This window comes from Rhinolophus sinicus, chromosome 2 (genome assembly GCF_057876585.1).
Source record: "Rhinolophus sinicus isolate RSI-liver-muscle chromosome 2, RSI-T2T, whole genome shotgun sequence".
Classification (NCBI taxonomy): Eukaryota; Metazoa; Chordata; class Mammalia; order Chiroptera; family Rhinolophidae; genus Rhinolophus; species Rhinolophus sinicus.
In genome coordinates, this window is record NC_142502.1 from 182,802,355 (window position 1) to 182,829,525 (window position 27,171).

At 36.2% G+C, this 27,171-nt stretch overlaps 1 protein-coding gene across 1 annotated transcript in view; it reads left to right on the top strand.

Moving 5' to 3' along the window:
• Nucleotides 1–27,171, top strand: part of LOC141571503 (lysocardiolipin acyltransferase 1-like) — a 592,611-nt gene that overhangs the window by 338,542 nt on the left and 226,898 nt on the right. The window contains exon 2 of the mRNA XM_074331707.2: nucleotides 14,747–14,822. The gene's annotated coding sequence lies outside the window, so the exon portion shown is untranslated. The remainder of the gene's footprint in view (nucleotides 1–14,746; nucleotides 14,823–27,171) is intronic.

Consider the following 27,171-nt stretch of genomic DNA (forward strand, 5'->3'; position numbering starts at 1 on the left):
CGGGCAACCGAGAGTTTAACAAAAAACCAACAATTATAATTTATATGCTAAAAGAGTAGAGAAAATATAATTATGTAAAATTGTCAATTAAGAAAAAAACAAAGTATAAATGCAACAAAAAGCAAACAGTTAAAATTGTGGAAGATATTACTCCAACTATATCGCAATCACTTTAAATATGAATGGTCTACATATGCCAATTAAAAAAAAAAAAAAACACATGAAAGTTTTCAGAGTGGGAAAAAAAAGACCCAAGTATATGCTGTCTACAAGAAACCTACTTTAAATATAAATACAGAGATAGGTTAGAAGTAAAGACAGGGAGAAAGATATACCCGGCTAACACCAATCAAAAGAAAGTGGAGTAACCATATTAATTTCAAACAGAGCAGACTCCAGTACAAGGAAAGATATCAAATAAGGAGGGGGAATTACATGTAATGTTAAAGGAGTAAATCTCTCAAGCAGACATCTCAATTTTTAACGTGTATCTATGAAAAAACAGGGCATCAAAATAGATGAGGCAAAAACTGATGGAGCCACAAACAGAAATAGACAAATCCACTATTATAGCTTTTTCAGTAATGAGTACACTTAGGCAGAAAATCAGTAATGATATAGTCGAGCTGCACAGCACTATCAATCAACTTGATGATACGACATTTTATAATAGTCCATCAAGTAACAATATCATACACAATCTTCTCAGGCTCACATGGAACATTCATGATGATAGTTTAACTTCTGGCCCAAAACAACACATTAAAATAAGACAGTTTAAAAAGAACAAAAATATAAAGCATATTTTAAGCTAAAACAGAATTAAATTATATATCAATAATTGAAAAATAGCTGAAAAATCCCAATATATATGGAGATGAAACAACATATTTATAAATAAAAATGGGTTAAAGAAGAAATGGGTTAAAAGAAAAATTAGGATGTTTTAACTAAGTGAAAGTGAAACGTAACTTATTAAAATGTTTGGTGTACAGAGAAAGGGTATAGAGGAAATTTTATGTGATTAAATTGCACATATTAAAAAGGAAGAACAATCTATTCAATATCATAAGCATCTGCCTTTGGAACCTAGAGGAAAAGAATTGAGGTTAACTTAAATAAATCAGGAGAAAAATTAGAACAGATAATGTAATTAAAAATAGAAAAATTAATGAAACCAAAAACTGTTTCTTTGAAAACATCAATTAAATTGACAGGTTTACCAAGGGAAAAAAAAAGAAGAAGTGTAAGGGGGGGGCGTCATCGCTACTTAAACCATGTATATTAAAAGAATAATAAAGGAACATTACAATCAACTCTACACAAATTTGATAACATATGAAATGAACCAATTTCTTATATGTAAACTACCAGAAATCACACAAAAAATAATTGGACTAAGTTTATATCTATGAAAATATTAAATCAATTTCTAATATCATATCAACAAAAAAAGTCGAAGGACTACATTTTAACAGGTGAATTCTGCTACACATTTAACACAAAAATTCTCTACAAGCAGTTCTCTAAAAGTAATTCTCTACAGTCTCTTCCAGAAAGTAGAAACAGCGGAAATACTTCAAAACTTATTTTATGAGACCAGCATTATTCCAATACCAAAGCCAGATTATATTACAAGAAAGGAAAACAAGAATTATCTCTTATAAATATAATCTTTGACAGATATTAGCAAGTCGAATTCAAAAAAGTATAGAAAGAATTACATACCATGGCCAAGTGAGACTTATCTTGGGAATGCAAGGCTGGTTCAACATTTGAAAATTAATTGATGTAATCCATCACATCAACAGACTGAAAAATAAAAACCATGCCATTATATCAATAGATGCAAAAAAGCGTTTGACAAAATCCAATACCCATTCAAGACAGAAATTGAGAGAAACTTTTTTAACTTGATAAAGAATATCTACAAAAAAGTGAAGAAAGTTCTACTTTAGCATTCACATATTGTGAGCCTGTTCCAGATGTGTTGTTAGGTATCTGCCATCACTCTTCTAAATATTTGAAGAAGATAGCATGGTCTTGTGCTTTGTAAATTATTGATTTAATGCAACGTAAGAATATGCTGCTGAAATGTATTTAGTATTTACTTAAAATCATTGTTCAGAGGAGTTGTCATAAAAGGATATATTTCTTTACATTTAAGGTATCATACTTTGAAATGGCTGGCTTGTGTAGAGTGGAAGTCAGGGTTGTTAGAGGAAAGTGGAAATATTTACACATATGTGTAAATCAAGAACTAAGACATGAGTTGTTTCGTTAGGAGTGACAGTGGTTCACTGTCAGTAAATAGACTTGAGAAATGAAGTAAACTATCCTAGAGTTGGTAGAAACCAGCAACGATGAAGTGTAGGGCATGTCAAATCTTCTGATATCAGGGTTCAAGCTAGTGGATGGGCAGAGAGAAAGGGGGAGAAGTAGTCTGTTAACAGCCCTGTGGAAGATACTTCACAGGATGAGAGGTGGTAGGGATGAAGGAGATAGAAACAGCCAGGGGTTGGGAACTTGACAAGGAAATTGGTGTCCTCAGGGAAATGCCACCTTTCTTTTTAAGCAAAAACTAAAGAATTTTCTGAAAATAGGTTGAAAACAGAGGTGATTTCTTTCCCTCAAAATTCAATGAACCAATCAATCAAAAACCTACCTAACTAACTTACAAGTGTTCTGAGAAATGGTCCAGTTTTTGACAGGGGTGAGAAAGGGGGCTGAATAAGGACATGGGGAGCCTTAAATGACTAGAATGTGTGACTGAGTAGTGCTCTGGGATTCTGGATGTTGTTTCGATGACTGTACCCGGTAAAAAAGATCAGAGTGAGACTGGACCTGATAGATTCAAGGTGGGCAGAGATGGTGAGGTTGAGAGTGATGGGGGTAGGGAGGGGAAGGTTTCTCTGTCTCCATCTTTATCCCAGATGAATATAAACTGTGACTGTCAACTGCTCTTCTCAGTTAAGTCTTCCAAAAGGACTGAGTATACCTTATTCTCAGAAAGTAAGTTTTCACATTGGTACAAGAGATGAAGTATATCACATGTGCTAAATTCTTATAAATAATTTTATCAAACATTATGCCAGCTTCCTAGATAATGATGCTTTTAGAGCACAAAGGAGGTTCTACCAAGTGTGCACACACACACGAGACTTAAGGTATCACAGAGAAGAGCATTGCGTGGCTATCTAAACCAAACTTTGGAATTTTAAAAATGTGGAAATTGAGATTCACTGACATAAATAATTTTAAAATAGCTAATTTTTCAAGTACTTAAAATTAAATAGGAGAATATGTCTCTCTGTCAGATTGTGCCCAATTTTCCCTTCTATAGAGAACACATGATGCAATTATGTGCTTAGGTGCTTAGGTCTACAATGAAAAAGATACCCACATTTTACATTTTAAAATCAAGTAACAATTAAGCTATGAATTTCATTCTACTATTACCTCTAGGATAATTGCCAGACAATTCTCAGGCCATAAATAACCCTACAATTACTGAATGCATTTTTATGGTCTGTAGTCTACATGACAACAATTACATTATTACAGAATAATTACATGAATTACTTTATTTGTAATTGCCCTAAAAAGACATTATTCCAGCACTTTATTCAAAGCACAAAGACTAAATACAATATGTGTGATGCTGAGTATTTGATCCATTATTAGGAAATTACATGAAATTAAAACTTCATGTTTTGTCACATATTTTGAAGAAATATAGATGTGTCTTGGTGGGTCATTTGCAAATATTCTTTTAGTTCTTCAAAGCATGCTTAGTTAAGGAAAACAAAATTTTCCTCATTCATTTTATTGTGATTTTCCTCTGTATGCTCCTTTGCAAGAAGGCTCTATAAAACCATTAAATGGTTCGAATATCGTTTTAAGAACACAATAATTAAAGACTGTGTGTTATAGTGAATAGGCTCCTAACAGTACATTTAAATGCAAAATATAACTGCATTTAAAGAATTATTCAATAAACCAATTTTGTTGCAGCCTAAGGATGCTTGAATGGACGGAATTCTACTAGAAGCACGCGTTTAATTTATCTGCATGATTTTTAGAAATCAATTGCCTCAATTAAATTAGAGATGTAATCAAATGTCTGATGTTCAGTTGCAAGTGCTGCCACTTCTACCTTTCCTAAGCAGGTGTCCTAATTCTTACCTATAGCACATCCATCACAAGAGGACCATTTGATCCAATTGCTCACTTACCATTCATTTGGATATCTTTATGCTTAAAATGTTGTGGTCAATGAGGACATAGAAAGTGATTAATCCCTGTGTTGTTTTTACTCAAGCAGTCACAACTTCAGAAACTCTTAGAAACACTGCAACTTACTCTTTCGAGATGGCATTTACTCATTGGAGACTCCAAAAAGAATCCACAGTTCCAGGTGTTTATATCGCTCATCGTCTCACAGCCTTCAGTTACATCGCTGTGGGCCTTCCTTCCATTTACATTCTACATCAGGATCAATTTGATACCCTCACCTTTCACTCCTTTCTCATCCACCTGTTCTTTTTCCTCTTCCTCTTGCAAAGTTAGTGTGAGTTTTTCCTTGAATGGTTGCCACAACTTCATCCTGAATTTTGATATTCTCAATAAGCTATATAGATATCTAAAGCTGGGTGTCTGCAGGCATATGGCTTTGGGAAAACAGAAAGGATTTTCCTTAGATTTCCAGAGATTGACTCATATGGCATTTGGGCATAACCTTTTATGCTTTTTGGTTATCAAGCTCAAATAATTTATTTTGCTCTGTTTCTGCTTTGCTTTCCTGACTGGGTCTCCACTGAGTACAGGTAGCTGGTGCCACCTGGCTGGACCCATCACTAACTGTGTGGACCCTGGTCTGAAAGCTCCAGGGCAGATTCATTACGTTAAAATTCTGTTGCAGGCCCTACCTCAATGGGTGACTGTGGAAATTCTTCTTCTGTGGAAGGGAGCATTTCTATGACTATGTCTGACAGTGGAAAGCAGACTGGAGAATCAGGATGTTGGCAAAAGCAGTGGGTTATGCTTTATAGAGAAAGTCTTTGCAGCAAGTCAGGTTCTTATTATATTATAGATTTTCTTCTGAATTTTGGAGAAATTTTTATTTTCAGACATTTAGATTTCAAAATGTACAGATATTTTATAGTAGAAAATGCAAATTTTACACACATTTTTAATGTAGAACATAAACTTTTAAAAAAACTTTAACTCTTGTGTGTGCCATCAAGATGTATGTCTCTAGGTGCTAACAAGAACATTTATTGTTTTTGGTGTCAAGGGGGATATTTACAAAATTATAGACATAAGAATATCTTAAGTGAGGATACTTTATTGTGTCTTGAACATGCTGTGTTACACTGAGCACACCATGACCATTTTCTGGTCCTCATCTGCATCCGTGAAATTGTTGGAGGAGGTCATGGCGAGGATATGACTGCCAAGTGATTGGCAACCTGAACCCAGGCAATCGGAGGCTTCTCCCCCCTCCCCTGTCCTTGGAATACATTACGTTCTTCCCACTATTCCCACAGTGGGACCTGTTCCAAGAACATAGGTGTAGTTGAGACCATCTGGACTGAATATATGACTGAACCCTTTTAAGATTTTGGCCAGTGGGTGTCAAGATCTACTTGTCTTGCAGCCATGCAAGACCAGCGTCGTATGTAATTTCCCTTGCTAATTCAACTTGTACTCTACCAATCTGCAGTTGCCTGTCTCTCTTTTTTATCTCTCCTTTCCCTCTATGTATGGGATCCAGTTTCATATTTCACCCAGGAAGCTCCCCAGGAAGGGAACCAACAGAAATGAGTAACAGCATAACTTCTCAGTGCACTTCTAGTTCTAATAGCCTCTGGCTGTATTTATATTTCAGTGGTGACACTGGACAGAAAGATTCACTAGAGAAAAGAATGGGTCTCAGGACATCTGGTATAAGATAGTTTTAGTCTATCGGTTGAGTAGATAACTGCTTAATTTTATGTGTCAATTTGACTGAGCCATAGTGCCTAGATGTCTGGTCAAATGTTATTTTGATTGTCTCTGGGAGACTGTTGTTGAAAGAGATTTACATTTAAATCATTAGACTTGGAGTAAACAGATTATGTTTGAAAATGTAAGTGGAAGTCTTATCCAATCAGTTGAAAACAGGAATAAAACAAAAGGTTGAACTTTCCCAAATAGAGGGAATTCTGCCAGCAGATGGCTTTCAGACTTCATCTGCAAAGTTGATCCCGCCATCCTCCTCCATCAGATTTTGGACTTGCCAAGTCTCCACAATCGTATGAACCAATTCTGTAAAATAGCTCTCCTTCTTTATATGTATATATACACACATCCTATTTTTATGTTTCTCTGGGGAACCCTCACTAATGCAGTACACCAATTTCAGTTCTCAGTCAGGGTGGAGACCATGGGTGGAGCTGTTTACTAAGGTGGTCTGAAAGGACAGCAGAGCTATGTTGGTTGATGGATAGCTTAGGAGAAATCCCTGAGTCCCAAAGTCTAGAAAAGTTTAGAGAAGCCAAGTGTCAGTAAATGTGTGCATCTTGGGCTTAGTGTGCCCCATTCAGGTCTGGGCATCTTTACCCATAGATCCAGCCTTGCTTTGACTGGGGGACCCCTGACCAAGGTGAGATACTCCTGCACAGGTAGCCTAAGCTGAATCTAACCATGAGGAAGACAAATACATTGGGGCCAGTCTACAAAATAATTGACATGTAATCTTCAAAGGTATGAAGTTTTCAGAAAGCCAAGGCAAAACTGAAAAGGGAAACCAAAAGACCAAAAAACAAACAAACAAACAAACATAAATAAGTAAAATGCAATGCATGGTTGGAATCAAACCCTTTGTTTATAAAGGACATTATCAGAACAGCTGGCAAAACTTGAATAAATTCTGAGGACTAAATGGTAGTAAGGATTTGTTGTTAAGTTCATGATTTGAAAGCTAAATTGAGGTGATGTAAGAAAAAGTTCTTATTTGTAGGCAAATATGTTAAAGTATTTGAGATATTATGTGGGCAGCCTATTATCAAATGGTTCAAAAATAGTTTCACAGTACTTGCAACTTTTCAGTAAGTTTGTTAACTGTTGGACAAAATGATTTTATTCAAAAAGAAACTTATTTTTAATACTATGAGAGAATAAATAAATACATAAATAAATTAAACAAACAAACAGAAAAAACAAAACAAAAAAAAAACCTTTAATATTTATAGATAGAAAACATTCTACCAAACATCATACTATTCCATTCTTACTGTCAGTAAATATTGAATTATCTCAGCTGAAACTCTTGGCCTATGCATTATAACCTGATGTAAACAAAAAAATATTTCTTCATGAAGAAATTCTGAACTTCCCTCGGACTGAATCCAATCATGTAGATATATTTTAAAACATTCTTTCTACCTGATTATTTGGTTATTTTTGATGACATCTCTTTCTGCTTGTGAGAATCTGAGTTGCAGAGTTGACGGTTTGGCACTGTACCCCTGAATCCTTATCAAATGCATTCTTCATGGGAAAAAAATAGGGAATTATGCCAAGTACAGTTCATTTAACAATTCAATTATTGTTTTTAAATGAGCATATACAGTGTGGTTACAGAACAATAAATAACAGAGTCCCTTCCTCTAGTACCCCACACTTAATGTGTTAGAAAGGTATATAAGCAGGAAAGTACAGATTAGAGTGAAAAGTGCCAGAATAAAGATAGGTAAAATATGCTATGACAGCTGAAAGTAGAAACCAGAAATATACATGGTAAATGAAGTTAAAAGGTGGAGATATTTGAGCTAGGTATTAAAAGAGAATTGGACTTTGGGTATTAAAGATCTGAGTTCAAATTTCACCTTTGTACTTACTACTTGTGTCACCTTGGAAAAGTAATTTCACCTCACTGAAGCTCAGTCTAATTATCTGTAACAGAAGATTGCAGATCTATTTGAATTGTTTTGAAGATTTTCTGAAATCAAGCCTATGAAGTTTCCTAACACAATGTAGCCACCAAAAAAATTATGTCAATCTGACTTGCCAGTGGGGAAAAAAAAAACGTGAAGCTTTTGCAAAGAATGAAGCTTGCAAAGGATATGGACAAAGCAAAAACAAACAAACAAACAAAAAACATTTACATAGCTGCCTTTAATCTAATATGAATAAGAATGTCTCTGTTGCTATTTGTAAATATCTGCAGTCTTGGTAATGAACCACATCCCCAGACACTATGACTTCCTAGATGTGGGTCTGAATTTTAAAAATACCCCACAGGTAATTCTGATGTACAGTGATAATAATAGCTATGTTTTTGAATATATACTTTATGCTAGAGGCTTTGCATACATTATGAATAATTCTTACACCCATCCTGTAAGATAGCATACTCATCTTTATTTAAAACATGAAAAATACATGGTCTCCAAGAGGTTAAGCACTTGTCCTCCTTGGTCAGACAGATATTGAAAAGTTGGGGTTTTATTCTAGATCTGTGTAACCACAAACACTGTGCCAACTTTAATTCCACCTAACACTCTTTAGCGATTAAATTTAATACATAATCCACAGAGAGGATTATAAAGTTACCAAAATGGGAAGCAGAAAATAAATACTGACATTTCAGTGAATACAATATATTGATTGCTAAAGATCTTATTCTATGCTTTCATATGTGTTGTTATTTATACCAACAGAAATTTCCTCTTTATAAACCACATCAAAGAGACTAAAGATAATATATGCTAATTTCTCTAGCCTCTTGTCTCATTGTTCCTATGGCCTTATTAGTAGAACCCAGAATATATTTATTTTTAAGTACCTAATTTAAGAAATTATATTCAAATTAAGATATTTATGTACTAAAAAGAAAGTCACAGCTTATATGTTTTAGAAATTGCTGTTTGCTTCTGCATACATTTACTAATTATTATTATTATTTTTTAGTATTCTGAAAATGTTATACTTGCATTTTTGGTCGAAGCTAACAGTAATATGTGCGTTGTGCTTAATGTTTATACAAAATCGATGGCACTTATTTTTCTATTTCTCATCACGGATATGTAGTTGAGATCCCAAATGGAATTTAAAAAATATTTATAGTTTAAAAATACTTTCTCTATATTCCACAAAAAACTTCTACTTAGTTTATTTTACATTTAAAAAAATGATCAACTTTCTAAATTTCTAAGTGTCCCCATTTAGTGTCATAAACAAAAAATATCCACACAAAAATATAAGCATCCACTAGTGCGGCAGTGCCAGCCTCAGATGACAACCATCACCTCAGAGGTAAAGGTCTCTGTTACATTCTCTGCCTCAGTGGAGCCCCAGGTCTTATATCCCCACTCCTTACACTGTGGAAAACTCAAGTATTTTAGGACTAAGGATAGACAGTTACTCTTGATGTAGTCAAATTAGCACCTACTGTCCCCCTTGCTATTCATATTTTGGGAGTGCGGGTATTTCTATTCTTGGAAACCCAGCCATGCTTTGAAATGAATGTTTTTGATTTTGTTTAGATTTTCAAATGTATTGCTCTGGCTGTGTTTACAGATTATCTGTTCCGCCGCCATGTTAAAATGGAAGTATCCCTCTCAGAATGAATCTCTCCTACACGTATGTGCTTTCTCTCTCAGCTATATACTCCATACTTCCTCCAGCCAAGCAGTGTCTTCCCCATAAACATTTGGTTACCCCTTCTGTGCTTTGTCTGATATACTGCAAATGGTGGATCTGAAACATGTGTTTGCATGGAGGCGATATACTACAGTGGAAAGGAAACACATTTTCTAGGTGGGAAAAAAAAAAAAAAAAAAGTCTTCCAATCCTATATAAACTGGTATGATCAATGGGCAAGTTATTAGCATCCTTGCAGGCGTATTTAAAAAACTGAAGATGATGCATTTAAAGGGCCTTACACAGACATAGTAGCAGGTGACTGATAAACAGAATGAGCTTATGCCCTACTTCATCTGAAGCAGATCAGTTTTTACTGATGTCTTGGTGTAATACTAACTATACCTCCGTTTCATTTTTGAGTATGTCCTCGGCGATTGATAAATTGTAAGATCACTAAGTTACTCTCAGACTACTTATTATAAGACCATTTTATTATCATAAAAGGCATCTCTTATTATAATTATGTTTGTTGAATTCAATCAGCACATTTTATGAAAGAAATGTTTCTGAGGAGCTTACTGGTACCATAGGCCTCGGCTGGCAGTGCCATGACCTCAGATTTGCCTTTTTAATGCTCTTGCCGGAAAGAATGACTGGCAGTTCAGTGTGTAAATCTGATTTATGATGGTGCAGGAAATTATTGTGACAAAACTGCAATCAATTATAGCTTTGAGCTCTGAAATAAAGCACCGTATTTTAAAAACACAGAAGCAAATTTTTCACCACATGCACATTGGTCTGTTTTTATAAACTAATTTTTTTTTACAGACCCTCCATCTCTGATTACACATTACTTTAAAAAAGCAGAGAATAAGTCAGTGTTTCATAGAACTCACAGAACTGCACGTGGGATCTGGACTCTTGGGCAGAAGATGATGACGCAGCTAAAAATCCCCTGGTAGAAAGACAGAGCAAGGCCATAATCAGATCTTGTGAAAGCCCAGTGCTTGTATTTCTAAAAATGAGATATCAAGGTCAGGAAAAAAAACAAAAAGAAGGAGAAGAAGACATGTTGTTGCCCTAGCACTAAACAGAAAATAATCCATCCCATACATCATATTGACATAGGGTATCTCATGTCTGGAGCAGTGTCTCCTGGACAGAAATCGGGGGCTAGATATGTTTTATGCTCAGGTGACCTTATATAATGATGGCTTTACCTTATTCTTCAGTCATCCCTGAATTATGATACACTGAATTTGGAATACTAATATTTCATTTCCTTAGCCATTTTTGGAGCATTGGCATACTAGAGACTGATGCGGCATCAGAACAAAAACAAAAACAAAAAACTATGCCTTTCAAGTTTATGCAAATGATATAATATTTTCATTTCCTCTATCTAGAATCACTCACCTTCTTCCACCTTCAGATAAAGTGACATCTTTAAGGGTACTGGCTATTTGATGTAAATCTATCTTAGACATTTTATGAATCTTATATCAGAACCTCTTCGAGAAAAAAGCATGGCTATCCATATATTATAGATAAAGGAATTATGTCTAAGAGGTGAAAAGTCATTTTTCTTTGTTTACATAACCAGTGAGGCAAAACCAATTTTCAAATCCACATCAATAAAACCTATGTCCATTAATTTATACTCAGGAATATATCTGGTCAGGAAGAGAAAGTGATTTACAATCCCTCAAGGAAATTGAAAGCAAAGTATCTCAGATTGAAAGGTTCTGATGTGTTCTGTAACCGTCATCACCTGGTACAAGTCGGGTCTGGAATGACAGGATAACAGATTCTAATTTAGTTGGATGAGCATTGCAATGACAAATGGGGTTTTTGCAACATCTTAAAGGTTATAACGATTTGGGGTTTTTATACCCATGGCACACATATGGTTATATCTACACTGGATTTATCTACTGTTTTGCAGCTGAGGAACCTGAGGTACAGAAGGCTAATTGATTGTTTTCAGAGAGAAATAGTAGTTGTTTCAGTTATAATGTGACTGCACATCTGACTTGCACAGAAGTCGTTGGCTTGTCACAATTTATAAATGCGAAAAATATGTTCTGATCACTAAATGCATGTAGGTAAATTGTATAGACACTAGGGACAAAGCAGTTAGATAAGAACTCCTGCCCTCGTGTGGCTTCATTCCTTTGGGGGAAATAGAAAACATAAATAAATGAGAAAAGCAGGCAGTAGGTTAGAGTGGGAGGCGCTGCGTATGGTGGATAGAGGGCTGGGATGGAGATGAGCTCTGGTTAGAAGAGTAGCAAGAGCAGATATACACTTGACATGCTTGAAATAACGGCTGGGCGGCTAGAGCTATGGTGAGCGAACGGTCAGAGAAAAAGCACCGATCAATCCTGTGGGGTCAGGTAGCCCATCACAATGGCTTTGTGGTTTACTCAAAACCATTGGAAGGTTTCAGATGAGAGCGGTAGGATCTGACTTATGCCTTGAAGGAGATACAGTAGAAGTTATGCTGAGAAAAGGCTAACGTGAGGGAAAGGCAAACAAGACCAGTTCACAAGTTATTCCAATACTTCTCTTGAGAGAAGATTATGGTCTGGACCAGGATGATAATTGTATGTGACCACCGTGAGAATGCAGCTCTCAGACCTCACGCCTCTGAGAGCACTCAGAAATCCATCGGCGTGTTCCAGCTGAGCCATGGTTCCTGTGGGCTGCCCAGCCAATGACTGAGCAGGGTGTCTAAGGCAGGCTCATTTCTGGGTGACGCAGAAATCCTCTGACAGGTGACTTAGGCTTATGGACTCTCCAACGGCCTGGGCCAAGCTTTTCTTAGAATTGTTCTGCAGTCAAAACCACTTACACCCAACTTCCCACCTTCTCTTTCTTTTTCACTTGGAGTCAGACCTGCATTTCATTCTAACTGTTCTGTCTCTCTAGGCTTCCTTCTCATTTTGTCTCATGGGCTTTTTCCCTAATACAATTACATGTTTAATCCTATCTTGGCATCTGATTGTCAGAGGACCCAAACTAACACATGAATGTGAGAACTAGTGGAATATTGGATGTATTTTGAATATGCCCACAGTATACGGAGGTATCAGAAAAAGGAGAAGTCAAGGATGAATCCATTTTTTTTTTTAATTCAATATCTGGAAAGATGAAGTTGACACCAGCTAAGATGATAAACAATGAGGAAGAAGTATGTTTGGGAGGGAGTGGTTGGAATGAAAAGCAGCATATCTTAATGGTTTAAAATGACTACTAAAAAGTCAAGTGGAGATGCTAGTTAGGTTAGTGGAGATAAAGTCTGGAGTTTGGATAATAGATCCATATTGGAGGCATAAATATAGGAGTCATCAGGTACAGATGATAGTCAATGACATGATTCTAGATAGGTTCACAAAGGATTTCTATTAATGTGTGTACAATTTTGAGGGGGGGGGGAGAGAGAGAGAGAGAGAGAGAGAGAGAGAGAGAGAGAGATGAGTTCCCAAAACTAAGCACAATAGCAGTATTTATTCAATATACCTCCTTTGTAGACTGTCAGTACTAAATTTTCATAGGACACATGGAAAGGATGTGAAAACAAATAGTAACTAAACTAACTTGATTATATTCTACATTCAGTTTAATTGCACTGGTTATCTTTGCATAAACACACATGCATGCACAAACATATACATGCAATTGGATATATAATATTTATTTAGAAGATATTCTCTTTCAAGAATTTCATTGACTATTTTAAATGTGTTATTTATAATCGTCACAAAACCTCTATATAATAAATAATATTATACTTACTATATGGGGGGAAGTTGTATCTGATAAGTTAAATGGTTCCTGAAAACCACAGAATAAACAAATGGTTAAACTAAAATTGAAACCTGGTTTGTCTATCTTTAAAGCCCTTGTTCTTTTGTCTTCAACACTCTGCCTCTCAAATAATAATTGCAATATTGTTTTTCTATATAAATATATGGACGGATATACTAAAATGCTAAGTTGTGTGAATATAAGAATTAGAGAATATAACTGAAGTGTGATTGAGTGATATTTTAATTGATATACCTGCTCTTGGATGATTCTTAGCAACTTAATACAATTTAAGTTTGACTCCATAATATGTATATATTTGTGATTTTAGCTCTGTGAGGTAAAGTTATTTGCAGTTCACTTCACATCATTTGGAATGCTTGTTCAAGAGAATCTTAAGACATTATCTCAACTTCTAACTGAGAGGTGTGATATTGTTTCTTGTTTAACTATATCTTAAGAAAAGTAATAATACAAACTGAGTAGCATTGTTACCATCAGCTGTCAGGGAAAATTGTACTCTCTCTAGGTTGTGGACATAGTAGAAAGGGATGGTATCTGCTTACTGAAAATCTATTTCAGTGAGAGACATAGGGACAACCTAAGCAGAAGTAAAACTTAAGTAAGCATCAATGTGTAAAAATTTGGTTGCAAAGCATTATGCCAGCATTAGATGGAGTATCTTTAATAAATTTCTCATATGTCCCATGAGACCTTCTCATCCCATCTTTTGATTAATACAGTGTCTTCTGCAGAAAACATTCTATCATTTATTTTCTGTTAACCTAAGTCCCATTTACTTTTTTTTATCAGATTAGTCACCACTTTATCAGAGACATTTCCTGAACTTGCAACAGTACTGTGATTTTGAAAGAGAAAAGAATACCTTTCATAGCATTAAACACAGCTGTATTTTCACATTTTAGTGTGAAATTGCTGTTTATCTCACCTACAAGAAATAAGCTCTGTGGAGGCAGGAGCAATAAACTTTATTGGATCTTTGGCACCACCATAAAAAAATAGACATATATTTATTGAAAAAAATTTTAATTTTTCTTTTTTTTTAATACCAAATTGTTACCATCTCAATTTGGGCTCCGTGGACTAAAAGATATATCCTATAGAAAGATACTGCAACAGAATTAATGAAAATGGTGGACTTTTTAATTTCTTTGTGATCTATATAGTACATTAAACGTTTAAGTCATCAATAGCTCTAGCAATAATGAGAGGAAGTTTGGCTGTGGGGAGCGCCCATTGTGGTCCTATGTGTTATACACACTGATGGTGTTTTTGTTGCTTGCAGCTTCAGACAACTTCACCACAGCCACGCGGATAAGAAGAAAACGCCGATGCTAGGCCCCATGAGGAAGCCTAAATCTGTAAGTATATATGACACAATGTTTGCAGTATGAACAAATGCAAATAGGGTGTTCACAGGAGAAAGGCGCTAAGAACAAAATTACTGATTTGTGGATGTCATAGAGATATTACTCTTGCTACCCAGAAAGTTGGGGCCTAAAACTTATATACAATTATGTATTGTATCTATTTCCTGGGGCTTCCCTTAAAAAGTACCACAGACTGTCTTAAACAACAGCTATTTATTGTCTCCCAGTTCCAAAAGCTAGGAGTTCAAGTTGAAAGTGTTAGCACAGCTATATTCCCTCTGAAGGCTTTAGGGAAGAATCTATTCCAGGCTTCTCTCCTGGTATTTGCTGATAGTTTCTTGGTTTGTGGAAGCATAACTTCAATTTTCACGTGGTGTTCTCCAGTATGTGTGTTTGTATTGTCAATCTTATAATCAAGAAACCAGTTCAAGAGGCAAAATGTTTTTTTTAGGATCGAAAATGTGTACTAACTCAGGGGTTTTATGGAAGGGGAAAAGAAAAAGTAAAGATTAAGTGTTTACATGGAGAGTTTCTTGGTGCCGACAAGCAACGGGTAGGTTTGAACTTCATTGATTGATCAGGAAATGGGGCCACAGCAAAGTTCACTTTCATCGTCCTTTTAAACAGGATAGTCTCATTCTTGCTGACTTCTTGGAATGGTGGTGGTTTGGCCCAGTTCAAAGGTTTAGAAAACAGGACAATGTACGGCAGTTCCTCTCAAATGGCTGTTCCAGCTCCATTTTAAAATGGCTCCACTTACGTTATTTCTAGAGCATCCAAATTTCTCCATTTTACAGGACAGCAGGCATACTGGATTAAGAGCCCACCCTACCAGTATGTCCCATCTTAACTAATGACATCTGCAATGACCCTATTTCCAAATAAGGTCACATTCTGAAGTATTGGGGGTTAGGACTTAAACATAGATATTTTGGAGGTGGGGGAGGCACAATTCAACCTATACCAGGTAAGAAAGTAAATACTTCTTTTGAATGAAAAAAGGTAATAGTTGAGAAATAGAAAAAAAAAAATTTTAATCCAGAAAATAACAAGTTTCATTAAGTAATTACATGATATTCATCTATAATTTTCCTACTTTTTTGCTGCCAAATCCTTGCTTATAATATTGCAAGGAATTTTCATTTTCAAGAGAAAAAGAGGGATCATTTTGTCTTTCCTGTAACATGGAACTTTACTGATTCAATAGAAATAGTAAGTGTTTTTATTATTAACAGTTGAATTTCCTTGAGCACTAATTACTTTTAAAAATTAATTCAATTGGTGATATTTAGCCATTAGTTTGTTACTGCTGTTCTCATTGCAGTGGCTTAGTATGGTATTTTGCTGGCAGTATTTTGTATCAAATCAACAAGAAATTTAAACTCAGGAACTCACATCAATGGTTATTTCATGAGATTAGCTTGTGAAGAAAATATTTTTATGTAAAGAGGAACAGAATTTGCCACCCTAAAATATGCCTCTTTGGCACAATGATTATTTTGAGGCTGATAATCCTTTTAAAGAAACAGCAGACACCGGAGAAGCTCTGAAAACCCATTAGAAGTTATGCTTTTGTAAGATAAATTTACATTTATAAGGGAACTCTCCATTTGTAAGGGTATCTCCCTCTCTGTACCAGGAAGAATAAATACAACTAAAACTCTAAGAACTAGCAAAGGAGAAGCCAAAGACTTCCATAATCTGCATAGTAACCATTGATGTTCCACACTCCTTATGCTTTCTCTGCTAAACTCCCAATAACTTGTCTACCCCCAACCCCACCCACCCATAACATCTTTCTTTTGTGGTTACATGAAAATGGTATTTAAGGTAATGGCTTGGAATATTTCAGCAAGTGCCTGTTTTCTTGGGTATCTCCTATGTATATAGGAAGTATACATGCTATTAAATTTCTGTTTGGTTTTCTCCTATTAATCTGTCTTCTACTACAGGAGGCATCTCATCCAAGAGCCTAAAAAGGTAGAGGGAAGATTATTTTTTCTCTTCTGCACATGTACATGTTTGTAAGTTTATAAGCTTTGTTATTGATATTCCTAACCCTTCAAAAAATAATAAAAAGAAAACTTTCCTTTTGTCTAACTTGAAATGGAATTGAATCCTTAGCTTATAATTTTACATGTGGTATAATTGAACCGTTTTCTACAGAGTACCTTCTGGCTCCATGTTTTCCACCGTGTTTCTCTTCTACTGCTCACAACACAGCTGTGGTACCAGGTGTCACAGGTGATACTCATATGATAATAAGACCTCTGGTCTTGATCCCTTGTGTCAAGTGCTGCCACTAGTGCCTTAGCAATCGAGTATTCTGTTCTTATACTCAGTGTAATTGTAATCATTTAAGTGTACCTAGAAGTGACGATAAACCACATTCATGAATTCTACTAAATCCAAACTAATTGTTTCCCCAACTTGTCAGCCATTCAAATGACTTCAGCATAGCGATACATGGGAAAGGAGGTCATCCAGAGTCTTCTCAACCAGCTGTGGTCATTTTGAAAGATTGACCACATATGACCACATGAATACTTTGCCATGGTCCTTCCCAGGGAGGGGACCCATTCAAGTGAAAAGCTCTGAGGCTTAAATTTCATGTTCTATGTGATTAACCCAATTCTGCTTTCAATTATGTGTTGATGTAAAAACTGTCCAAACCTGTAGAGAACTTTTATGAGTTTATTTGAGCCAAACTGATGACAATTGCCCAGAAGCATTTTCTCAATAAGAAAATGCTCCAGAGAATGCAATTTTGCAGCTTATTTTAAAAATTAGTATCAGAGGATGAGATGTAGGGAAGATTACATGAAATCTTTTGGTGCTAGATTAAGGGTGCAGGAAAAAGCAAAGTGGGGAAATCTCTGGGATTAGATAAAAAACTGAAATGGAGAGACACATAGTTCTTTTACATTGGTAGGTAGTGGATAGTTAATAATTAATATTTATAGCACATAGAGATGGTATTCAAGGGACAAGATAATAATGAGGGGTCCTGTGGTCCCCTGCTCTGATGTGTTGGCTGTGCCCTGAGGGGTCCTGAAAAAGGGGATTACTCTGACATTCCAAGGTATATTACCTTTGATGCAAAAAGATAATAGACTAGCTCACTTAAGGCAATAATTGACCTTTGTCAAGGAAGCTACAGGCCTAGGATGTGACTACCCGCCATGACCCGCGTTTAGTTAAGAATTTTTATGTCCAGACTACGCTATGTGGTTAACCTCAGTCCCTGAGCATGTCAAGTTTAGCATGCGGCCCCATTTTGGTCCACGTGTGAAATATGGGTAGTTTACAAAATGCAGTTTCACATCATCTGATACAATACTCTGTGAGAAAAGCATCATTAATATCCATATTTTAAAATTAACAAAACCCATAAAATGGTGAACATATTGTCAAAATTTATAAAGGCAAGTAGTGAGAAGTATAGATTCTATGGTCTTTTCATTCCATTGGGCTGTTTACTACTTACTACTCATCCTACCCTACTCATCATTTTGGAACTGGATTTTGGCAGGGAAGTTACCCTGTTTCCCCGACAATAAGACCTAGCCGGACCATCAGCTCTAATGCATCTTTTGGAGCAAAAATTGATATAAGACCCGGTCTTATATGATATAATATCATATAAGACCGGATCTTATATTACAGTAAAATAAGACCAGGTCTTATTTTTTGCTCCAAAAGATGCATTAGAGCTGATGGTCTGGCTAGGTCTTATTTTCAGGGAAACATAGTAGCTTCATTCACTCAGAAGATTACCAGCCACAAGTGTTGAAACATCTGACTAGCAGGTCTTTAGAGATCCAGGCCCACCATTTGGCTATGTCCTTAAACCAGTGACTCTTGGCTATGTGACAAAATTAGAGAATGGGTTATAGAAACTTCAGAGCACATGAGGAAAGTTATGTCCATTCTCCAGGACAATGAACATACACATAAAACTTAATGTATAATTCTGAGGTACACTGGAGCTCCCTGAAGCTTTCTTGATTAAAATAGGGTTCAAAGATCTTTGGTCAAGATCTTCTGCTTTAATGTTGAATGTAGGAAAAAACAAAACGAAAGACAAAATAAGAGGTAAAGTATCCCACTAGACAATTTCTTCCTCGCCTGTATTTTTTGTTTGTTTTTTGTCAGAGATAAAAATGTGAGTTCTCAGATGAATATATTTTTAATTAAAATATCGCAACTACAATATTGCAACTACCAGGAAAATTCAAGGAAGTAAACCTACTCAGAATTTTCTAAATATTTTTCACCATATTTTTTACCCTGTTATTCCTGTCATCCCATATCAGATGAGTATTTCATAATTAATTTTTAGTTTTGGTAACTTTTCTCACTTATGTGTTCACAATTCTCTTCTTGCTTTTATGTGTAAACATTATAACTGGTTTTATTTGCCTCACATTTTTTTTTAAGAAAACCTTTTTAAGACGTCTATCAGCAGTCTAAAGAAAGTGGTCTTAACTATTGCTTAACTTTCCCCCAAATATTAAACGGACGTTATAAAGGTGATGAAATTTAGAAAGAAAACTCATGTATAACCTCATCTTCCTACAATATCAGCTGGTTTCATTTTTAAGACTTTGTCATGACCACAGTGAGTTGGAATTGGCCTAAGTTGTTTGTCATCAGGTCCCTTTCCTCTTGGGAGTGAATGATGTAGGAAAGGTTTCATTGTCATCGTCGTTGGTGGTGGTGGTGGTGGTGGTGCCAAAATGAGCCACACAAAAGAAATAACCTGTTTCTTTTTTTCTTTTTCTTTATTTTTCCTTTCTTTCTTCCTTCCTTCCTTCCTTCTTGCCTGCCTGCCTGCCTTCCTTCTTTCCTTCCTTCCTTCCTTCCTTCCTTCCTTCCTTCCTTCCTTCCTCCCTCCCTCCCTCCCTCCCTCCCTCCCTCCCTCCCTCCCTCCCTTCCTTCCTTCCTTCCTCTCTCTCTCTCTCTCTTTCTTTCTTTTTTAAATTCTGCTGAATCCTGTGTCCTCACTTGATACGTAGAATTGCTATCTGCTTCTCTCTTTCATGAAGTGAGTTAGCTTGAGGGAGAACATGTGGAGAATGGAAGTGGAGAAAAATAAAAAGAATAAAATGCAAATATTGATGTTTTTATTGACTCACCCGATTAACGAGGCCTGGAAATGCTCTACCTCTGAAGTTGTTGAAATGAGACACATTAAGGCAACATTTCAATTTAAGCCATTTTGGGGTTGAATTTTCTTTTATTTGTTGCCCAAAGCGTCATAACTCATGTCTCCTCACTGCTTTTTGAGAAAGGCAGAAAGTTCTCAGGGATGACAAATGGAACTTTACTGGGTCAATAATAGTTAATGGTTGCTCTTTCTTGATATTTTATATACTTGGCTGAATGGATTCTCTGTTCATATAGCTGAGAAGATGAAATGACTTTCCTTGAAGTCAAAAAATGATATCAAAGAGATGATCACCTACTATGACTTTTTTTGCAGCCTTCATTTTTCTCAGCCGCAAGTGGTGAAAAATCTTTTCTGATGAGATAATCATGGTTGCAATAGATTGCAATTTCAGTGTCTGAATTGTCTGATGATTTGTACAAAAAGTTGCAGCAAAGTGATCCCTCTTCTTGAGAGCTTAGGAAGGACTAAGTTTCAAATAGCTCCATTATGATGAGTTTAATACATATTTGATTCAAGGTTCCCAAGGGAAAGGAAACATTTCAGGTCAAAAGATTATATGAAGCCCTACAAAAGTGCAACATGCCCCAAAATGCATTCTGCATAATGAAATATTTAAAGATCACTGGCTTCTAGTCTAGATTTTTCTACTCCATAGAAAGTGATTATCTTCTTGAGCCTCAGATTTACTTACATGAGGACTTTTCTAGTTCATCTCAAAGGCATTCATACCTTTCAAAAAGCATTGCATCATTTGACATTTTCTACTATAGTACTTTTAAACAAAGTGTTTCAGCTATATAAATTTTTAAAGGTAACCATATCTTATCAAATAATGCTACGTATATTGTTAATTTTTTTTTTGAAATCTCCAAAAAAATTTTAACATATTTTTTACAAGGGCAAAAAAAAATTTTTCTGCCCTTGTAAAGTCTTTATAGTCATAATTATTTGAAATGTTAATGTTTATGCTATTTTGTACCAGAGGAATTCAGTTGGTATATGAGGGACTATTTGAGCTGCTGTCACTTATTTCTTACTGTGATTAATATGCATCAATGTGTTTCATCTGTTTTTGTGGAATTAGAAAACAAATAATGTGGCTGGTTAAAGGCTGGTTAAAGTCAGGTAAAATGGTGCAAAAACAGGCATTTTTTAAAAAGATAACAAAATGCAGCAAAGCCTTTTCCAGCAGCATTTCTGGTGTACTGCTCTTCGCTTCACCATATGGCCAGGTGCGTGAGCTTTGGGTCCGTTTCTGCAGTTTTCTCTTAGAAATCACGAAGCATTCTAGGATTTACTTTTTAAATCAAGTTTACTCTTTTAAAGAACCTCATTGATGCAATAGGAGTTTTTAAGTTGAAATAGTATCAAGTAATATAACAAAATGAATAATAGTGATTTACTTCAGCAGCAAGAGCATTGCTTATTTTCTTTGTGTTTGTGGTGGGACTCTACGCCCTCTGTATTTCACTCATATTTTATTTCGCCTGTAAGTATAAATTGAGATGTCCAATTGGCCACCTGATTGAATTTGTACAACTCACAGCTTACTAGATGTCCTATAGTCCAATTGTTTGGTGTACTAGGGAGCTGGTAGAGACAACAGCATCAACTACTTCTACTACCATTCAAAGACTAGAATGCATTGGCTGTTCTTGTTTGAGTTCACTCCTGCATGGGGTATTTTGAAGGGAGGTTATCGTTACTTAGGTCTAGAAAAGCTGTTGGAAAGAGAGACTCTTGATCATTAGTCTTCTTTCTGATTTATTCATGTATTGAATGGGAGCTCTGCATACTCTGCATTTACCTCTAACACTTCTAGGTAAGATCGTAACAAGAGCTAGAAAAAAGACTCGGAGATCTATCAGACACATGCTGGCTTATTTTTATGCAATGATTCATAATACAACTTAAGAAAAAAATCAGGACAAATTCTGAGTCAGATGGGGCTCTAGTAAGAGAAGCATCAATTTGCACTTATGGGCATTTACTCATCGGAGCATTTCCTGGAGGTTGGGGGAGAAGAGTAGAGATTTCATGCTTCTTAGGGTTAGGCGTAAACCCAGAGCCAAGTCAGAAGGACCTGAGTGAAGCATACCATTTCCTCTGATCACATTCACGAGTCAGAAAGTCATCCTTTCTCACTGGGACCACTGAATAAGGCACCTGAGAGAGCTTTGGGATATCATGCTAATGGGTGACTTTCTGAATGGAAGCATGAGAAATGGAATACAATTCTCCCTCCCCACTATTTTGTGTTGAATATGTAAGTAAACCTGTTTCTATCTATAAAAAATTATTGTGATGGAATAATTTCAAATGTACACATAAATGAAATATGAATTGTATGTTAAGATCACATGGATGTATGAATGCACTATTGTTATAGACACACATATATTCTTGTCTGATATATATTTATGTGTAGTGAAGAATTTGGCCTCCAAAGAGAGGTCTGGTCCTTATTCTTGCTTCCGGAGATACGCTCTGTATCTTTGGAATTTCCTGAATAATAGAATGCTTTGTTATCCACATGGGCCGTTCAGCCACACCTAATAGTCTTAGTGTGAGAAGACTGGCCGTACTAGAAAGATCAACCATGTGATTAGAGGTTTGGGGGTTTTAGGCCATGTGATATCAGTCCCACCTCCATGGAGGGGTTGCTGGAGGTTGAATTCAACATGTGGGCAATATTTCAATTAACCGTGCCTTCATAATGAAGCCATCGTAGACACCATGTCTGGGGCGAACTTCTCTGGTTGGCAATACTCTGTGGATATTGTCGCATATTTTGGATGGGATGGTGATGCCATCCATGATGCCACAGGAAAAGGATGACCAGAAGCTCCACTTTATATCCCTACAAACCTGCCTTATGCCTCTCTGCCTTTGGCTGGTTCTAACTTGTATCCTTGGCCTAGAATGAGTGTGTCTGTGAATATCATAGCATCCGGTGGGCTCGGTGAGATTTTCTGGTGAATTATCTGAAAATGGTTTGAGGAAATGCTGAACATGCAGTTAGTGTCAAAGTCTTGGGCAGACTTAGTCTTCTGGTATACTATGCCCTTAACTTCAAGTTCAGCGAATTCTAGGTAATGTGCACGATATAAATGTGTATTTTTCATGTTATACCGTCTATACAATTGATAAAGCCACATGAACATGAGATAGGAGGTATGCAGAATACATGTATCCTGGGTCTTTTTGTATAATTTAACAGATATAGGATCATTTGGCAAGAGACTATTTCTCCGGCCTCAGTTTTCTCCTAAATAAAATGATGGTGGTATTGGTTCAGAGAAGCAGATAGATTGCTGAGGCTTCCTTCAAATTTAGCATTCTAAAGTCAGATAGAAACACATGAAAAGCATATCAAGTATAGCATTTGTTTTACTAGAATGATATAGTCATGTAAAAATTTATGAGGGTTTCCGGCATTTATAAACATACCAGAAGACTACATTTTTATGAATAGCATATGTTCTAGACTATTATTTCCTAAGACGTATTTTTGATAAGTTGATACATTTCAAGAGCTGGTTCCTTGGCAAAGTGTTCTTTCTGCAAATTGGCTTTCTGAGGTTGGCCTAGCTCATTAGGGTGCATTCTAGCAGCTCCCAACCGTTCTAGCAGTATGACGATGTCTAGCCCTGGTTAGAGAAGAGGTGACATCCCAGATGGAGCTGATGAAGGCTATGCTATATCCTGAACAAATTAAGGTATTTACAAGACACCAAAGAGCAAGAGTGTTCAAGCCCATGGAAGAGCACAGTTGGGGTAGGTGTGATGTATGCAGAGAAAACTATCAGAAATTTAGTGGCACCTAAGCATCACGTACAGAGCAAGAAGAAGGAGTTCTCAGAAAGAAAGAAAAAAAAAAGAGACCAATATATTGTTTTTAATTAAAGTTTATTGGGGTGACAATTGTTAGTAAAGTTACTTAAATTTCAGGTGTACAATTCTGTATTACATCCTCTATAAATCCCATTGTGTGTTCACCACCCAGTCACTTCTCTTTCCATCACCATATATTTGATCCCCTTTACCCTCATCTACCACCCCCCTCCCCCCTTACCCTCTGGTAACCACTAAACTATTGTCTGTGCCTATGAGTTTTTGTTTCAGAAGAGACCAATATTTGAAATGCCATACAAATATATGCCATGCTCAGTTGTTTGGATTAAACCGTGCAAGAAATGGGAAGCCACAGCTCTTTGTGAAGTTATTTTCACATTCTTGTTATCAACACCACAGAGAAGCTGTTTCTGAGTGTATGTGTGCACGCCCTTACGTGCATTAAGTCTGGGGAAGAATGTTTGGAGTAATTATAAAAAATCAGAAGTCTAGGTGCACAAAAGCCTAGCTCTGCAGCCCCAGGAAGAACACAGGTTTACATTGAAATGGTTGGCAAAAGAAAGAATGCAGGATATGACCCCCATTACATCTATCTCTTAAAAGATGCTCTGCCTCATTGTTGAACAAGGAAGTCTGTGCTTTAAAATGCAATAGGCATCCACATTATCTAGTTGAGAAGCCCTGGGGGCAGAAAAGAGAGACAGGAGTCCCTCTGGCTTTTCATCAGACTCCCCTTTTAGTTCCTTCTGAGAAGTAAGCCTAAATGCCACAGAGCTTTTAATCATCACTGACTCCAAAAGGGATATCATTAAGTTGTTTTTCCATTTCTTTTTGTAACCCAGAGGGGAATAATTTGTTCTCATTAGAACAGGTAGAAAGAGCATATATGTAATCACACATTTTGTCCAATTTAATAGTGAAAAAATTTGGGTATCAGATATTATTAAAAGACATCAGGGTTTTGGCATTACAGCACTTGAGTGTGGTGTGGCAGAAAGACAATGTGTTTGAAAGATAATGTGTCAGAGAAGGCTGAGTAGAAAACCCAGTTTGGCTGCTCACTAGCTGTGTCACCTTCAAAAGTCATAGGTCTACATATGGTGAAAAACTCTTGCCGTGACGGTTGTTGAAAAGTACACTTGTGATGTGTGGTCAGCATAAGGTTGGACATGTAATACACTGTCAGCAAATTCGAGTTCACTTTGTCTCCTAATGAATGTGGACCCCCCATATTTGCTAAGGTTGCAGTTTTCCCCTTAAAATCATCCACACTATTTTTTTCAGCATCGCATTTAAAATTAAATATTAATAATTACGGTTTAAAAGATACATCAGATGGTAACAATGATCACCACCATCCTACTTAGACTAGCAAAGACTGGAAACATTAAAACCAAAGATTGGGGCAACTTTGCTTAAACTATGACATATCTACAGGTTGGAAACTAAAGCATCATTTTAAATGGTAATATTGAAGAGTACATATTAAAACACTATTCTAATAGAGACATAGTCCTTTATGTAATCTATTTACAGCCATGCAAAATGAGCATGAAAGAAAAAGAAGGTAAGGCAATAACATATTAAAGGTAGTTTTTGGTTTTAGGTTGATGTTTTTCTTCTTTGCTATTATATTTACAAAATTTCCTGAATTCCACTTCTATTTTTTCTGAACTCTTGTCTCAATAGATTCCTATTTGGAGAAACCTTTCTTTTCTCTTCTCCTGTAAATTATCACTTATTTTTCTGTGCTTCTCAGTACCTCTTACTATGTCAATTGTTTTACTAAATGCATAGTATGGCAATTGTTAGTGTTTTTATGTTGCATTCACTGAATATGAAACCGTAATAGTTAGCATTTGCTGCATGAAAAGAAAACACAGAGTCTTGGTAACAAACAAAACTATGTATTCTTTGGCGTGGGGTTTAGCAATTAAATGGTGGATTGCCCAGTATAGTCTGAGCTTAGAGTCTCTCTGCTTCAGGCTGAGAATTTCACTGGTCTGGACTCTAAGCAATGGGCTGGGCTAAGGCAACATCATATGTATTCATTCTGACTCCCAAGCAAAGATGTCACAGCTATCCAGGGAAAATTCTTCTCGTGACAAATCACTGGAATACAAGATAGCAATTGCAACTTTCCAAGCTAATTTCAAGACTCTGTTCTTGCCATGTGCACTATAACATCACCTTGGCCAAACAAGTCACCTGGCCAAGAGGAACTTAGCAAGCATGTGAATTCTTATCCTACGTGTGTGTCAAGGGGTATGTGTCAAGGGAGTGAGGGATTGTGACAAATCAACCAACCACAGGGATCTTTCACAGCATATATTTATTTTTGTTACATAATTGCTGTGTATAAGTCACGTGTTATTAGGTGTGGAGTAGTTACAGAGTACTCCAGAGAACACTGAGAATGCAATGATATTTGCTTTTCTGCACAATGAGAAATCCATTTGCACGCCCTTGCTAAGTTCCAGTGCTCTGTCCTGCCCAAAAAGGTTCGAAACCTCTCCAACATCTGCTCTTGACCTTGCCTGTTACAGTGTAAGCACTGGAGTTTTTTGTTACTGAAATGATAAAAAATGCCTTTACCTAGAAGACATTGACATAGTTACATTTGAAGGAAATGATCTGCTTTCTTGTTTCAGATCAATGAGTATTATTTTAACAACCCCAGTGAGGGCTTGTTCAAAATGTATGCTGGTGTTTTTTTGTTTTTGTTTTTTTTTCTCTGACTTTTTTTAGTTTTAAATCTTTTTGGTAAAACTAAACATAATTGAGAAATTCTTTCCGCAAGAACCCACAGAGGTTGATTTAAAAGGGTGAGGTAGGGCAGAATACAATGTAGGAGAAAGAAGCCTTATTTAGCTTTCATTTTCATTTTAGCTCTAGTCTCCAAATAAATATGTGCAATGTGAATGAAAATTTCAAACTCTTGCAATGCATTCATTCCAGGAGTAGTTAATGACTGCTTCTGTGTGATACTTGGAAAAATACGAAGAAACGATTTAGAAAATTCTGCGTGTGCCACATAGTACAAGGGACACACACATTGAATGAAAGCTCCTCTTCCTTCTCTTCCTCCTCATTATTATTATTACTACGATTGCTGTTTGCATTTAAAGAAATATAATTGCAATAAATGTCAGGGAATATTTATCATAGTGAACCACCGATGGTCCCAACCCTCACCGTATACCTGAAAACACTGACGGTCCACTGCTCACCTACATTGACCAAGGTCAGAATGAGTGGCAGCTCAGAGAAAGGAAATCCAGCTGTTTTCCAGTTTCTAGGACAAAATACTGT